Here is a 17,885-nt window from a genome sequence, read left to right as displayed (position 1 = left end):
CCCTTCGAGAACTGTAATTAAACTGATGGGGTTATTTTCCCTCCAGCACTCTGTCTGGGAGAGAGACCGAGAGGAAGCTGAAGGTCTAATGTGACTCGCACACCGAGGGGCTAAACTGCTATTATCAATCTGGCTTTCTGGGGAGTACCGTGAGGGTCAAAGCAGCGAATCTGCCCCGTGGAGGTGAGGAGCGAGCGTTCCCTCAGGCAGTGTTGACAGAGCAATCCTCTAGAGATGTATTATCCCATCGACCCTCTGTCTGCCTGGCAGTTTTACAGGGTCCACCTGAATCGGTGCATAAAGGTGCCATCACTAATTCTTACAAATCAACAAACAATCAATGGCCAGGACCGGACAGTCGAGAGCTGATGCGATATTAACGCGCACGTCCTCGAAGGCTCTTAATAGCTGTCAGCATCATGCTTTGATTGAATTACATCCTCCTCTTTCTCACCAAGGAGAGCCAATTATCTGCTCAAGGTGGGTCTCCGCTCACTCAGAAAACATGAGCGGCCCGGACCACCTGTCGCTGCATCCGCGCCGTCTTGTCAATATATTGACACAGCAGCGTTTTATACATAACGAGTGAATAATGAATGTTTTACCTGTAAAATCGCAAATTAGGCCCTAACGGCTCATCAAATCATCAAGTGTTGAACATCAATCTTAATAGGTTTAGGCTTCCCATTAATTAATAGTTCATTATTAGACCGCAGTGAAAGATCTAACAACATCCTCCTGGTTTAATTTAAAGACCGGAGCCCACAGGTGCTTTAGCTCTATACCTCACGCCTCTCAATCTTTCAGCATTATGTTCGACTCCCCGAGGGGCTGGGAACATTTAGAGGCATAATTGCTTCGTAAATGTTAAGCTCAGGATGTTTAAATGAAATAGAACACTAATCTGCCCGACACCAGGCCTTGTATGTAAACACAGATATCCTCCTATAATCTGTAAAGAAGAACAGGAGGAAGAACAACATTTCCGCTCAAAAAGAAAGTAACTCGTGATTGTTTGGGAATTTGCAAGAAGCTTGTCCAAAAATAAATATATCGTGAAACAAACAGACATTTATTGTTCTGAAAAGTTACTTTTGTTGGTTTAATGTAGTCAGGTTGATCTGGTCTGTCTGAATACTGGATAAAGCTGTTTAATGCACTGGTCAGTTTAATCACAATTCTATGTGCTGTTGTGGCTGTTTTCAGCCATCATGGGGTATTTTTGAGTCTTAATTTGGCCAAAACTTTTTCCTTGTTTCAGCAAATGGGATGATTTTTGGTGACAAATCTTATTTTGACACATATTTTGGGAAAATGCCTTGAAAATGTACAAAAACGCAGTCCACTCTTGGCAAACACACTATTCACGTTATGTTCGTGGATGAAAACAGCCACTATTTTAAACTGCTGTAAAAATGAATCAGATGAATATATATATATTTTTTTTTTGTGTGTGTGTGTGCGTGCATAAATCTATTAATCAATCTCAGTCCTGATCAAAACTACTAAATGTTTAAAAAAAAAATCAGGATTTTATCTTTAATTGCCAAATTCATAAATGATGTCACTGAATTGGGGAAAAAAACACACAAAATGACTTATTTTCAATATAAAATATTATTGTGGACTGGATTTTTTTTTTTACCTTTTATCAGTCTTGGACATGTCAAAGATTGGAAACAACATTGGTTTTGATGCAGTGTTAGTTTTTGTGCAGCATTAGATTCATTCATTTACCCTCATTTACTGTTCGTGGCTGTTTTTGCCCCATTGACTTCCATTATAACCAAATGTTTTGATTGCAAAGCCATGATGCCATATAATCATGCATTTTTGGGGTAATCATAATCATGCATTTTCTAATCTTTGACATGTCCAAGATTGTGATAAAAGGTTAAAAAAATATTTTATATATTGAAATAAAATAGTCATTTTGTGTGTTTTTTCCCCCCCAAATCAGAGACATCATTTATGAATTTGGCAATTAAAGAGTTAAAATCCTGATTTTTTTTTTTTTTTTAAACATTTAGTAGTTTTGATCAGGACTGAGGTTGATTAATAGATTTGTGCAAAAAAAAAATCTGATACATTTTTACAGCCGTTTTAAAGTAGTGGCCACGATCACAACTAAAGGGTTAATGCATTGCTTACATCGAAGCGCACATAGACACACACAAACACTGATGTTCAAAAGTTTGGGATCGGTATGATTTTTTATGTTTTTAACAGAAGTCTCTAATGCATCCTTGCTGAGTAAAAGTATTGATTCATTTTATTTCCCCAAACATTTGAACGGTAGTGTATGTTACAAAAGCTTTCTATTTCAGATAAATACAGTTCTTTTGAATGTTATATTCATCAGAAGAAGAATCCTGAAATAAAATTGTACGAAACAATAATAATAATCTTTTTCTTGAGGACCAAATAATTGCAGCCTTGGTGAACATAAGAGACTTCTTTTAAAAACATTAAAAATCCAACACATTCTCATCCTTTGGCGTCATATAGACCCCTTTTGCGCCAACGTCACGCTTACGTCACGGCGCTAGCTGGAGGCAAAACAAAGTGAAAACTGGAGGTGGCCAATGCAAACCAGCACTTAAATTACTTTTATTATTATTAAATGTCATCTTATTGTGTTGTTTGGTACAAGTATCAATGAAAAATGAATATGCTGTCTCTGGACTTTTTATTTCTAGAAAATATTCACATGATTAAAATCGCACTGTAATGTCACTATTTATATTGTCGTCTTCTCTGCCCTGGCTCGGCATAACTGCGGATCATACACACACAAGTCTTGTACAAGACCATTCAGCACATATTTATAGGCATCTAAAGATTTACACGCCCTCAGTTTCTCTTTACGATCGGTTTCTCTATAAGGTAGGTGTAGAAGTCAGGCCACTCACCCGAGGTAACGTAACGTTAATCCTGTCAGATCATCCATGCATTGAGTGAGCGTGTAGGCGGCTACGGGTCGGCCAATCTGGTTCCGTCCGTTAAAATTAACTTTTGAAAATAACAATCGTTGTCCTGGACACCTTACACGTTAAGATAAAATCAGATTTTCTCCAGTCATTGTTAAAAAAACAAGCTAATAAAACTTGCTGACTAGCATTAGTGAAGCGGCCAGAGGGATCGTTCTGCCTCCACCTAAGCTCCGCCCACATAAAAACGTCATGTTTACCAACTGAAAAGGGGTCTATGGGTGACGCCATGACAATTCGCCGAAATACTACGCACATGGCCCCCTTTAGCGTCAATATAACACGCACTGTTGGTAGGTTTAGGTCTGGGGTAGGATCTGCATCTCATATTGACGCTAAATGATGCCATGACGCCTTGGCTTCTGCGTGTTATATTGGCGCTAAAGGGTGCCATATGCGTAGGATTTTGACGAAATGTCACCTATATGACGCCAAAGGATGAGAACGGGCTCTAAAAATCATATCAAACCCAAACCTTTGAACGGCAGTGTTCTACACAAATTGAATCATCAGCCAACAAATGTACATGATTTTGTTTTCTTCCCGTACTGAATGTAAGCACTAATAACAAGAAACAACAACAAAGCGAATGGAAATTATTAATTATACTGTTTTGAATTTCCAGCTTCCCTCTGTAGCTGGTTAAGCCCCCACACATGTCACTGGCTGTGAATTACTGGACTAATTAGTCATTCAGCACAACATCCATGCATGCAACAGCTGCTCAAAGTAAGACATTGATGAAAAAGGAAATGGACACAATAATTGCTTCAAATGGCATTGGGAGAACATCACGGTCGGTCTGAACGGTTCTCTCTGTGTTGGGATTCAAACTGATGAATTAAACAGTGCAGTCTTTCATTTCTGTAATGTGTATTGTGTATAATTACACCACATTCTATCGTCATTACGCACCAGTCAGCATCTTCAAGACCCTCTGTGATAAATACACACACACACAAGCACAAATAGCATGTTTTCAGCATAAATGCAGGTGTGCATCTCCATGCGTGGTGTGCAGGAGGAGAACAAAGTCTACAAGGGCACTTTCTTTTATCCGCTTTTTAATCGTGGTTTGTGACATTGATTAAATAAAGCTCAGAAGTGGCGAATATCTTTTGTGAATTGGACTCACAATCTATCCATCCTAATCTTTGGGAAGTGAGAACAGCTCACTCAAGGGAAGGAGAGGCAGCATTAAGAGGTATTATCAGGATTTTAATCGAGGTCCCTGTCGAAGACAAACAGCCGGAAGGATTTTACACAAAGCCAAGTCAGGACTGACCATGAAAAATGAACAGGCCATCACTAAAGGCTTAAAAAATGAGTGGACAGATCTGTGACTAACCACCGCGACGCCACCCTTCACCTTTTGGTGAGGCTTGCTCGAAATGACTCTAGAAAGGGATAGTAAAAGATAAATCCCTTCTGAATGACGACGTGAAGGACATCCTCTCATCCGCCTGTTTATGGACAATGGTCGTCGGGTCATGTAACGTCGCTGTCCTCCCATTGGTTCTTCCTCTTCTGGACAAGTCTGATAGTGTCAGAGCTTCCGAGGGGCACATCAATGACTCTCTTTGATGCAGATCCGGGATCCCATTAAAGTCGAAGGGCAGAGGACAATGACAGAGCTGCCAGATAAAGAACATCACACACCAGAAGAAAAACAGTAGAGAGAAACTGAGTGACACATGCATAGAGCGAGAGAGCGAGTTAGGCTGCGGACAAAGAGCATGTTTAATGAAATCTTACAGACGATCGCATACTGAAAGAGCATCAGTGATAAGGCTTCCATGTCTCCGTGGGAAAACTTCTCGGGAATCGTTGAAAAGAAAGACGTGCATACCGAAATCTAGCCCTGCTCCTCTGGTTCCTCACCTCCTTTGGAGTCTGCAGAGCTGAACCTGACACAGATACAGTATTGACTTTTGGTGCCAAAAATTGCAAACTAAAATTAATTTGTTAGTGCAATCCATTGTGAAAATTGTATTTATTTCCATCAAATGTAAAAACAGCAATGCGTTCCATAAGTTTACCGAGTGCATTCTGCTCTTAAAACGTCTGGAATTCTTAAATTTAAAAGATAAACTAAACTATTGGCCTTATTCACGGCAGCGCCATCTTTGATTTTTAATGAGAATGAAAGCGAGGCTGTGAGGGATAGACTTGCATGTCTTCAATGGGCTGTACTGTTATTTAATGTGTTTTCGGATTGTTCTGCTCATGAAACACTGGAAAAATATCTTTCCAAGAAATGTCAGTTGACAAAAAACTCCCGACAATGTAAGCAATCTAGCCGCTTTATTCAGCTTTTTACAGCGGATGCTATTGGAAACACGGTAAGTCTATCCCTCACAGCCTCACTTTCATACCTGTCATGGCGCTGCTCTGAATAAGGTCTATTACACTCTTGAAAATGAAAGTTCCAAAAGGTTTTTTTTTTCAAAAGTTTTGCCATAGAAGACAAATTTGGTTCCTCACTGAACCTTTCAGAGAACAGTTTTTTAGTGTAAAGAACATTTTAACAATCTAAAGATGGCGCATTTCCATTACTAAACTCGCCTCGCTTTTCGCTCCGTTTTCCATTGTAGACAGCACCGCCACAAATAGTACCCGGTCGTCATAGCGACGCCTTTCGTTCCTTGTTGCCCCATCAAGCTCTCGCTGGATCCTCTCTTCGGCAACCAAACAAAGGAAAGTCTGCACCTCCTCGTTTGACCACAGCGTATTCTTCTGAGTTGCCACAATAATAGTAGTAAGTTTTAGCCTGGGAAAACCCAGACAACTTCCGGCAAATTTAGATTTGGTCTGAAAGTTAGTCTGGCATACAGCTCATTAAAGCCCATTTCCAATCTGTCGAAATGGAAGCACCAATCAGAAACGTTGGGGCGGGGTTTACACAATGACGACATTACAAAGATGGATGCCGCCGTCGAACATCACTCGTTGGAATCAGACTGATTCAACTTAGAATGGTCTGGTTTTAACCAGGCTAAGTAAGTTTAGTAACTTTCCCAGGTCAAACTATTTAAAAATGGCGGGGTTATTCTGGATACTCCATCACAGTGGAAAACCAAAGATGAGCCGAGGCGAGGCAGTCGAGTCGAGCTGGTATTGTGTAGTGGAAAAGCACCACAAAGCACCCTTTTTTCCATTGTAAAGATCATTTTGTGGAATGGATGTTAAAGGTTCTTCCTCAAACCATCAATGCCAATAAAGAAGCTTTTTTTTTTTTTCTCGAGTGTCCATAGATTCAAATTAAAAGGGACAGTGGGGTATATTGAGTATTGTTGTGGACAGTGGGAGCCTTGGAATCAAAAAAGGTTGAGAACCACTGCTTTAAAAACATTAATATTGACATAGGCGATGAGCTATGTGTGAGGCAGTTGATACCATGAGCTATGCTTTTTCATTTGTTGTGATATGATTGTTTGGTTGATGTCTGTGACATCCAGATCTGCACTTTGAATTTCAGGCAAGATGTATCATTCAGAATTGAGTCTGTCAGATCTGGGGTTTCCAAGTGTCTCTGAGTAATATGGTCTCTGAGAACAGCAGCCTGATATTGACATTAATAGCAAAGTTAGATTTCAGAAGCTGTGCAAGCAAAATAAAAGGTCAGATTCAGTCTTTTCTCTGTCATGCGTTCAACAGATGTGAAGTCTCCAAAGAAAACACTTACTGCAGGAGGGCAAAATGCATAATTCATCCTTCTTAGTACAGAGAGGCTCAGTGCTCCGTCATAAGACTGCGCCCATAATACCCATACTAACAAGATCAAAGTCTAGTGTGCTGAAATTGCTTTCTACAAGCCACTTTCACACTAACAATGTTGAACGAGAGGAGACTTCGGTGCTTTTCTGAAGGTTTTCCTATCATGCAAGTGAAGAAAGGTAATCCCTCCAAACAGCCATTAAAATGCAATGAGACAGTTTTATTATTAGTCTGTTATTCTCAAGATCCAATTTCAGCTATAAATGAAAAACAAAACAAAAATTCATTTCTTGCAAAATCAAAAATATTTACTCTCCCATGTTACTTGTAAACATTGGTAATCTGTCTTTTGTCTGAGATGAGAACCTTTCAGGCTTGTCCTGTATGAATAACCTGAATGAGGTCTTCAGCTCACACACTTTAAAACTGACATTTATATTAGGAGCAGATTTATGTGTAAAAACCAATAGAAATGTAACTTATGCAACCTGTCAAAGAACTGTACTCATTTATGTGTAGGCATATCTTAATTTTCACAAGAGTTAAATCAAAATGTCTGACTCGTGCAGCTTTTCCCTAATTAATTCCCTGGTATCTATGGAAGAATATATTCTCCCCTGTAGCATTTACTTTGCAGTGGCTCTTGTTTCTCAAGTGTTTTTCATAAAAATGAGATTCAAGTCACACTCTGTACGTGTGGATGTGATCTGGATGTTAGATTTCCACAGCCACCTTTATACGAAACGACAACCGTGGTTTGTTTAACAATCTACAATTTCTTTAGCAATTGCAAAAATCCTCATCCACTCCAGTGTCTCAGTAATATGATCCCTTTAAAGTCATAATAGCCACTCGCTAAGGTGAGATTTAATTCAATCACAGTGCTACGTACACTCACCAAAAGGGTTAGTAGGAACCCCAGTGGGGCTCGACAGCCTTTTAGACAAACGGGTCGGCGCGTATGGTTGGGTTGCGGAGAGTTCGGGTTACGGAGAGTTTGTGAGTTATAACGGAAATCATTATGAACATCAGCTATGCTAATTATTTCCCATCTGCCTTTCTGCTGTTATCTCGGGACGCTTGTCCCGAGAAAAATGGCGTTCGTCAGGTCCAGTTTTGTGTCCAGCCTCTCACGGGGATTTCGGATGCCCCAACGCCTGTGATGAGACGACTCAACGCCTGTGATGAGACGACTCAACGCCTGCGATATGTTATGGCGCCGTTTGATTCATAAACAATATTTATATTTAATATTTATATTTAAACAATATGAATGTAAGCCAGAGGAGAACTGGCCCCCGACTGAGCCTGGGTTCTCCCAAGGTTTTTTCTCCATCCAATCTGATGGAGTTTGGTTCCTTGCCACTGTCGCCTTGCTTTTGGCTTGCTTTGAGCTTGCTCAGTTGGGGTTATTTAGTGTTTAGCAATGTTGTTGATCTGTGTTGTGCTACTTTCATGTTATCACTGTGAAGCTGCTTTGATACAATCTGTATTGTGAAAAGCGCTATATAAATAAATGTGACTTGACTTGACTTGACTAGGAACACCTGTTCAATGTCTCATTAATGCAATTATCTAATCAACCAATCACATGGCAGGTGTTTCAACGCATTTAGGGGTGTGGTCCTGGTCAAGACAATCTCCTGAACTCCAAACTGAATGTCAGAATGGGAAGAAAGGTGATTTAAGCAATTTTGAGCGTGACATGGTTGGTGGTGCCAGACGGGCCGGTCTGAGTATTTCACAATCTGCTCAGTTACTGGGATTTTCATAAACAACCATTTCTAGGGTTTACAAAGAATGGTGTGAGAAGGAAAAAACATCCAGTATGCGGCAGTCCTGTGGGCGAAAATGCCTTGTTGATGCTAGAGTTCAGAGGAGAATGGGCCGACTGATTCAAGCTGATAGAAGAGCAACTTTGACTGAAATAACCACTCGTTACAACCGAGGTATGCAGCAAAGCATTTGTGAAGCCACAACACGCACAACCTTGAGGCGGATGGGCTACAACAGCAGAAGACCCCACCGGGTACCACTCATCTCCACTACTAAGAGGAAAAAACACTACAATTTGCAAGAGCTCACCAAACTTGGACAGTTGAAGACTGGAAATATGTTGCCTGATCTGATGAGTCTCGATTTCTGTTGAGACATTCAGATGGTAGAGTCAGAATTTGGCATAAGCAGAATGAGAACATGGATCCATCATGCCTTGTTACCACTGTGCAGGCTGGTGGTGGTGGTGTAATGGTGTTGGGGATGATTTCTTGGCACACTCTATAAGCCCCTTAGTGCCAATTGGCCATCGTTTAAATGCCACGGCCTACCTGAGCATTGTTTCTGACCATGTCCATCCCTTTATGGCCACCATGTCCCCATCCTCTGACGGCTAATTCCAGCAGGATAATGCACCATGTCACAAAGCTCGAATCATTTCAAATTGGTTTTTTGAACATGACAATGAGTTGACTGTACTAAAATAGCCCCCACAGTCACCAGATCTCAACCCAATAGACGCTTTCAGCAGTGACAACATAAACAAACGGTACTGCGCATGTGCATTAATCTGGCCCAAACTTAACTTCCGGCAGACTTGCGGAGACAATCCATAACAAGTAAATAACCTTAGTGGCTGGTATTTCTTGCCAGTCAAAGAAAATAAATGTTACCTGGCCAAACTGAAATGTGACACTACCAGACCCGTTGAACAAAAATTGGAGGTTTTTCTACCGACGTGTCTGATTTACCACAGTGTTAAAAAAAACTGAGGCAAGCGCGACAGCGGGGTTTGATAAGGTTAACATAGCTCTCCTTATTAGCTAGGCTTCTTACATGCTTGCTAACCTTTTTTTAAGGTGGGTCTCCACATTGACAGCATGTTGGATGGATCTGTGCAGCGCTGTTTATGATTCAATACACAGACTGGTCAGCTGTCAATGTGTCTGCGAGAGAGAGAGAGAGAGAGAGAGAGAGAGAGAGAGAGAGAGAGAGAGAGAGAGAGCGTGTGAAAATGTGCTGCACGCAACTCTGCAGTCAATTACAACTTTTCCCATCTTAAATTGTTAAAAACACGGAAATCAATATGTGGCGGCCAGCGCTGATAATGTGGTGGGCTGCCACTAATAAATGTATGGGAAACACTGTACCGGTTATCACTCAGATAAACATAGCTAGGCTATTTTAGTACCACCGTCTCCCTCATAGGAAACCTTGACATTTTTATTTTAAAAAATTGCGTTTGCTCCCTAGGTCAGGTTGCACCCCACAGCTCAACAACCCGCTCATCACCTTAACTTTCACTGCATTTGTAGTCAATGCCATATTATCCAGTAAACACTAATAAACGAACAGAACGGAAGTTAACTTTGGGCCAGCTCATCACCATGGCAACGCGTCTGATGAAAGCGTCTATAGAGCATCTTTGGGATGTGGTGGAACGGGAGCTTCGGGTCCCACAAATCTCCATCAACTGCAAGATGCTATCCTATCAATATGGGCCAACATTTCTAAAGAATGCTTCCAGCACCTTGTTGAATCAATGCCACGTAGAGTTAAGGCAGTTCTGAAGGCGAAAGGGGGTCAAACACAGTATTAGTATGCTGTTCCTAATAATCCTTTAGGTGAGTGTCTATAGAAGCTGGAATTTAATACCAAACTGAATTGACTATGAGACATTTATTTGAGTTTCTTTTCCAGGAGAGAATTTAAAGATCAGTGCCACAGATGAGGTTTCCATGGAGCTGTTCATCATGTCATTATCACAATAGATCTAGATTCATTCACTGACAAAGCAGAAGGCGCTCTGACAAATTCCTATCATGTTGTGCATTGTGCCGGGCACCACTGCTGATTCCTCTAGCTTGTCGAATACTTTTTCATCAGCAAATAATTAGATTGGAACCGAGTGCTGTGATGGCTGACATTAAAATGTCCCAGATGTTTCATATTGGAGCATAAAAAAACAACAAAAACCTGAGGATATTGGCTAGAGTTTGTTGTAGTTAACTTCCAGAGCCTCCGCCTTTAGAAAAGAAAATACATGGAGCCCATAAAGGCATCATAATTGCATCATGATACATAGCCTGACCCCATATGAGGTTTGATCAATTTTTCAGTTCATCTGACAGCATTCTTTGTGTTTTGTGAGGAAAAGGAGAGGTAATCCACCTTTCTTCCTCCTGGCCAAACATAAATGGAGGAAATGATGCAACCACACTGACACATGCTCAGAAAGATGTGAGATTGTTATGGGCAATCTGTTTGTCATGCCTCACAGCATCTCTGCTATCCTCACTTTTACAGTTAGCCTGCGAGATGGCGACAGCAACTTTGAAGGCTGCTTTGAATAAAAAAGGCATATCAAAAGGAATCTCTTATTAGTCCCTATAATATAAAGAAAGAAGATTTCCACATGGGGTAAAGTCAGTGAAAGACAAGGTGAGGCTCGCCAGCACCAGATCTAATGAGATGAAGGAGATGCAACGCTGCTTTCATGCTCTATTGAGGACATCCAATGACCCGAGGGTCGAGTAGAGGCAGTCTCACTGGAGGTCAGTCAAAGTAACAAAGGGTTTGGCTTCAATCGAGAGCCATTAGTAAAGTGCACCAGCCACCAAGCATGTGGAGAGAGCCAAGCACCACAACAACGCTTTCTTTTTCCTTTTCAAAGCACTTTAAAGCACTGTAGGTGCTGTCTTACCCGTCTCAGAAGGTCCAGCTACAGATACCGCCAGGCAAATGAGCGTCCTTCATATGTATACTACATGAAATTTCTCTGAAACATATCCATTAAAACAATTCACGGTAATGAAGAATCTATTATGTGTATGTTCTATTGTTATTAGGCATTCACTGATATTAAAATTAGCAGATTATTTTCATGTAATGGCTGATAATAACTGATAAATGGTCCATATTCAAATTTTATCCAATTTGTTGTCTTAAAAATACTAAAAACAACACAATAAATCATTGTAAATGCTACAAATTAATTTAGGCAGCACAAAAAAAACTAAAATGAATATTAATTTTGAATATAAATAAATTGATACTTTTATTCAGCACGTGTGCATTAAATTAATACAATGTGACCGTAAATAAATTTATGTTACAAAAGTAACTTTGTATTTAAAGAAACCTGATTTTTTTCTCCTCCGCAGTTTCTACAAAAACATTAAGCAGCACAACTGTTTTCAACATTGATAATAACAATAAGAAATGTTTCTTGAGCAGAAAATCAGCCTATAAGAATGATTTCTGAAGGATTATGTGACTTAAGATTGGAGTAATGATGCTGAAAATTCTGCTTTGATCACAGGAATAAATTACAATTTAAAACATGTTAAGATAGAAATCAGTTATTACCATATTTCTGAGCCATAAAAAAAAAGTTTGGTTCCGGTTGGTTGTCAGTTAAGGTCATGGGTCGGTAGGGAATTATTATTATTATAGGGAATTATTATAGGGAATTATAATAATAATTATTATTATTAAAATTAATTTTTTTTTTTCAGTGGCAGCAAGGGATGGGTAGGAAATTATTCAGGGCTCGACATTAAAGGGATAGTTCACAAAATTATTTTTTGATACGTTTTAGCTTACCTCAATGGCATCCAAGATGTAGGTGTTTTTGTTTCCGCAGTATTTTCAATTTTGATATTTTTAGGTCAAACCTAAAAATATCAAAATTGAAACTACTGTGGAAGTGAGCGTTTAGTGTAGTGACCTCCTGTAGGCAGCAGGCAGTGAGACCGCTCACTAGGTTTCAGAACCATACAGTCATAATTACACCGTTCTTACTCTGTTCTGTAAATGTTCTCCAAATTCGCCGAGCAGTTCATTAACATGTGCACAATATCTTACTGCATGGCTATCTAATCAATTTGTTAAGCCAATTCAGGGACTTAAGTTTCATTATCAAATCACTCAAATTATTACTGGTCTCTAATGATTAACCCAGTGAGAAAGGCACATCTTTAGGGTCACTTCCCCCCGGGGTTATTACGTGACGGCAACTCGCAAGAAATCAGGGTCTGTTCTAATTACATCCTCAGCCTTAGTTTCCACAGCATTAGTCACTTCTATATGTAATTTCTTGCAAATGGAAGACTTCAAAATGATGCCTCATACTGTATGTAATCAACTGCTGATAGTATGAAATCATACCTAATGTTTACTCATAGATTATAACAAAGATGATGATACATGTAAGCAACAGTCATGTGGTTTGGGCAGGGAGGATGAGGTTTCTGTACGAGCTTGTTTCCATGGAGATGAGAGGAGTTTGACAAAGCTGTTTGACTTTTAAAGTTAGTTCAAGATGTCAAATGTCATGGAAAAAGTCAGACTTGCAGGTAATTGAAGATTACTGCTGTGTGACCTTATAATTTCCTCTATAATGTTTGATATTGCAATGTTAACTTCTGAAGGACACTGAACATGAAAAAGCAGTGAAAAGAAAGTCTAATTTATTATGCGAAATAAATCTAAATTGCTAAAGATAACTCATAACAGTTTCAGCCTCAAAAAGGAGTTTGATAATGGTCTCAATTTTAAAGAATAGTCACCATCTAAACTGTAACCTGTCACAAATTCACACAACTGGTTTCCTCTAATCCAGCAGGATTTCCCACCATCCTCCAACAGTATTTCTGTCAACAGGGCTGACAGAGAGAACACGTGAATCAATACTCAAACCCAGAGCACACTGACGACTAGCTTAAACACACACCGCGCTACTAGCTAACTCAGAAACACGCTTCTCTGCTCAAACACACCATTCTTTTGGTTAACCAACACCGCTGGCCGTCCATATTCCTGAAGCACAGCAGGATGATGATGATGTAATCTGCAGCGCTTCCTCCTCACTAACAACGTCTCAGTCAGACGAATACAGTCATTCACAAGCAATCTACACTCTAGAGCCCGACCGATAAAGGATTTTGAAGGCCGATACCGATACAAATATTTTTGGGGTTTTAAAATCCGATATTCCGATATATCGGCCAATATTTTTTTTTTTATGAAATATTGTTGGATTTCACACACGTGTAAAAGAAAAGCTAACTTTTCTGCACACGATACAATTGATACTTTTTCTCTATGTCTAAATGTTCGCTCCTCGCAAGTATAACTTACATTTTACAATACAGGGACTGTAACTAGAGATATGCTAGTTATAAATACAATAATCATTACTTTATTTAGGGAGAAAAAGTTCATTGTTGTTTCCAAGCTCATTAATGTTAACATTAGTGGTCTTCCACTGATGATAGTGGCATTAGCTAGCTTTGTGGTTAGCTAATCTATGATGAGCCATAATTTAGCAATCATACTGATACAAATACATCACAAAACAAATATACATCATACTGCAAATTGTAAAACATACATTTTCAATATAACAGGCCAAGGAGAGATGATTGAAGCGTGTTTCGTCCATTTTTATTTTATTTTTTAAATATTCATTGATACCGATATTTTGGAAAATGCCTAATATCGGCCGGCCGATATATCGGTCTGGCTCTACTACACTCCATTCCAGAAGCTAATGCAACACTGTTTGCTAACCGCCTCACATAGACATATACACTAGACATCACCTTGGGGTTCTAAGCATGCGTCAAAACCGCCGCCATCTTCAAACAGGGGTCTTGTCATAGGAAGTAGCTAGGTAACACTGCTATCTCTGCCTTTACTTCGAATTCATTGATGGTGGCGGACTTTTGCGCAGCATATGATGTTCACGGATGAAATCTGAACTAGGAAGAATGTTTTTGTTTAAAAAAAAAAAAAAAAAAATCTGGAATCAATGATGGACCATTGGAACAAACCAAAAAAAAAAAAAACAAGAAAAATTGCATTCATGATTGATGATTGATGGTGATTTTATTTCCGTTAGACCTGCGTCTACATTGACGCTGATGCATTAAAGTGGAGGGGCTTCCCTGTTTCAAGATGGCGGCTCTATTGACGCATTCGTTCCAATGAACTACCATAGCCAAGGTGACGTCTACAGTATATGTCTATGACCGCCTCAACAGGAAAAAGAGCTCAAGAAGAAGAGACGATCTGTGCACTAACCCAAAACAAGCTCAGCTGGCACACAAGAGGTGAGCTTGCTAGTAGCCCATTTGCTGAGTTTCGATTATATATATAATAACTAAAGGGACTAAAAATTTTAAATTTTCAGAAAATTTCCCAAAAGTCCTAGAAAGTTTCCAAAAATTCCAAAAAAGGAAACTTTGCAAACCCACAGGAGATGGACCAATAGCAAACCACAACCATCCAATCAATTCCCCATGGATAAAATCAAGTCCCGTCCAAGAAGCCTTTTTTACTCGGATATACGTCACAACGGGAAAGAAAAGACGATTGTAACTCAATTTCATGCCGACTTCAATAATGCATTCAAATCTCACTTGTTATTCAAAAATGCTGAAGACTTCACATGAGTGAACTACAATGTTGTTTGACACAATGCAATTACAAATGATTTGAATTATTGAACAGAAACAATACATCTCTGGGTCTGAAAACGACATAACCCATAACAAGCAAACATGTCTTGTAAGGAAGTAAGCAACGTGTGCTGCTGTTTTATTCACATCTCTCAAGTCTCAGACTGCAGAAAGGCAGCCATGAAAGCCATGTTTGCTCCACATCTTCTCCATGTAAACCCACTGGCACACCAGTGGGTTTACATTTTCGCTCTGTTCTGAATGGCGATTCCCGTGTCTCTAAAGCAGTCAAATTGAATCCACAGGAAACACTCTTATGAGTCCTGAGGATGTTCTGCTAACTGTAAATCACCCATCGCCCCATGCATGGCACACAGTCCAACGGCAGCGGCTTCCAGCATATTCATTCATATTTACAGTGGCTGTTTAAAAAAATAGACAATTCCATTTTCAACGGCTGAGCTTCTGAGATCCTTTAAAACATTTTAGAAAAATGGAGCGTTCTTGCGCAGTTGTGGACTGAGCGATACACACAAACAGCGGTTGCATTGCATTGTCATTATAATGTTTTATTGTTCTCTGTTCTGTTTAGGATTACACTGAGACCGGGTTTATGAAAAGCTGAGGTATGAAATAATGAGTGCTGGAGGGTGATGTTCATGCAGATTTCTGCTAATAAAAGGTGAAAGTGTAGAGATGCATGCATTATGACCTGCTCTGGCTCAGAGCTATTGTGTTATGCACACAGTAATATCATAATAATGTCAAAATAGACCAGTTTGTTGTTGATACATGCACCGACTGTAAACTGTCTTTTTTTCTTTCTTCTATACGGTTGTGACACCAATTAATGAAAGCTATTGAAGGTTGATAAATAACTTTACTTTTTAGCAGAATTGGTAATTATTCCAAAGAGAATTTAAAACGAGTGTTTCAAGCTTTCTGGAACATTAATTTATTTGTATGCAACTAATAAAGAGTTTTTTCTCGGTTAAGCCTGACATCCTCAACATGCTATTTTACACAGAGATACGCTTTTTGTCTGTACCTTTGACCTTGTACATTTCCTAGCCATGCACACAGTATTTGAGCGAGCTGGTAGACTTACAAATCCAGGACTTACCACAGCAATAGATGGTGTGAACCTAGAAACTAAGAATATGGAAAATGTGTCTGCTTTCAGGATGCATAATGTGTGTGTGTGACATAACTGTGGAAATTATAGCTGCGAGCAGCAATTATTGACAAAAAAGACACAGTATGACACAGATCATACAGTATATTACTATTCAACCAATCTCAATAGAATCAGTGGATGGAAGAATTATGCTGTAGGACTGTTAGATTGAAATTAAATGGCAGAAATATGTGATCTACCGGGGCAAATATGGCTAAACACTAAGCTTTTAATTGTCTTTGTCTTAATTGTTAGCTTTTAAATGCACAACTTAAAAAAGCCATTGGTGTCTCCGAAAAGCATCAAAGAAAGAATTAAGTTTTTACCAGAATATGTGAAGTTGTGTGGGGAGTGATGAATCACAATAAAACACGCATGGTGATGCTCAAGAGCGACATCTTCTAAAGTCTGCTGAGAAATATAATTATGAATGCATCTCTTCCACAGTGAAGTGTGGAGGAAGAGGAGCCTTTTCAGCTGCTGGTATTGATGAGCTACTTCACTATTATTTAATGCTTTGGAATACAGGAGAATATTATATTGACTCGCTTCCCACAAATGAACAGTTCATTTCTAAAGAGCTAGGTCACATCTCTAGACATCTATCTAAAGAGAAATGATCAGATGTTATTTTTCAATGGGACAATCCTCCTGCCAACAAAGCAAAAACAACCAAATAAGTTAGTGGCTTGGGAACAAGTCCATCAAGTCCATCATAATCTATTATTTCCTGTCATTTTACTTTTCATATTTTAATGATAATAAGCCATCATAGGATTTGTTTCTGTTCACATTTTCATGTTTATCCACGACCTTACACTTACAGAGTAAGTATACGGTAGGCTAGCTAGATTATGCATTTACTAGTCACTTTTCATGTTTCATCATGAGTGTTTGTCCAATAAATCGCAATTTAGCTTAGTGCTTTGTTACTTTTGATATGAAACAAAATCTCAGCTTTCAAATTATGTCCATTTTATCACAAAATTCAAATAATAAATGCAGTTTCAGCGCTCTTTAATGTGGCGCGAGATCGCTAGCGATCGGTTCAGGTGAAGCAGAGCAAACGCGATCATTCCTTCCTTTTTACTACGTTACAGAACGAGATACATGAATGAACTTCAGAAAATAATTTGAAAAATACAGTCCAACTTACTGAAATCCATGTGCCTCTCATGTAATCGCTCAATTAGTGCCGAAAGATCCCAAAACATTTTGTAAACACAGTCAGGTAACTCAGAAAAGCCATTCATTGACCATGAACTTGATAGTCAGCAAGAGCGCAATCGCCGCCAAGTGGACAGGATGACAATTACAGTTGCAAGTTGCAATACATCTATCTGTCAAAATGACGGATGGCTTTCAGATTTTTCCATCACTGCTAAAATATTCCATATATTACAGAAAATGTTCGGATAACGCAATCTCTGTTTGCACTACAAGGTTTTTTAAAGGTCCGATCCCAAAACCCTCTCTCTCCCATCTTCTGTGCCAAATACATAGGCCTACACTTTTACCATACAGTTCTCGTATGGTAAACTA

The 17,885-nt window shown here is 39.3% G+C and overlaps 1 protein-coding gene across 1 annotated transcript in view; it reads right to left on the bottom strand.

The window, feature by feature from the left end:
* The window catches only part of cep126 (centrosomal protein 126), a 154,074-nt gene extending 136,480 nt beyond the window's left edge, over positions 1-17,594 (bottom strand). Inside the window, exon 1 of the mRNA XM_089116510.1 lies at positions 17,500-17,594. The gene's annotated coding sequence lies outside the window, so the exon portion shown is untranslated. The remainder of the gene's footprint in view (positions 1-17,499) is intronic.
* Between the last annotated feature and the right edge of the window lie 291 nt (positions 17,595-17,885).

This window comes from Pimephales promelas, chromosome 10, assembly GCF_988280905.1.
Source record: "Pimephales promelas chromosome 10, fPimPro1.hap1.1, whole genome shotgun sequence".
Lineage (NCBI taxonomy): Eukaryota > Metazoa > Chordata > Actinopteri > Cypriniformes > Leuciscidae > Pimephales > Pimephales promelas.
This window is presented reverse-complemented; position numbering and strand designations above follow the sequence as displayed.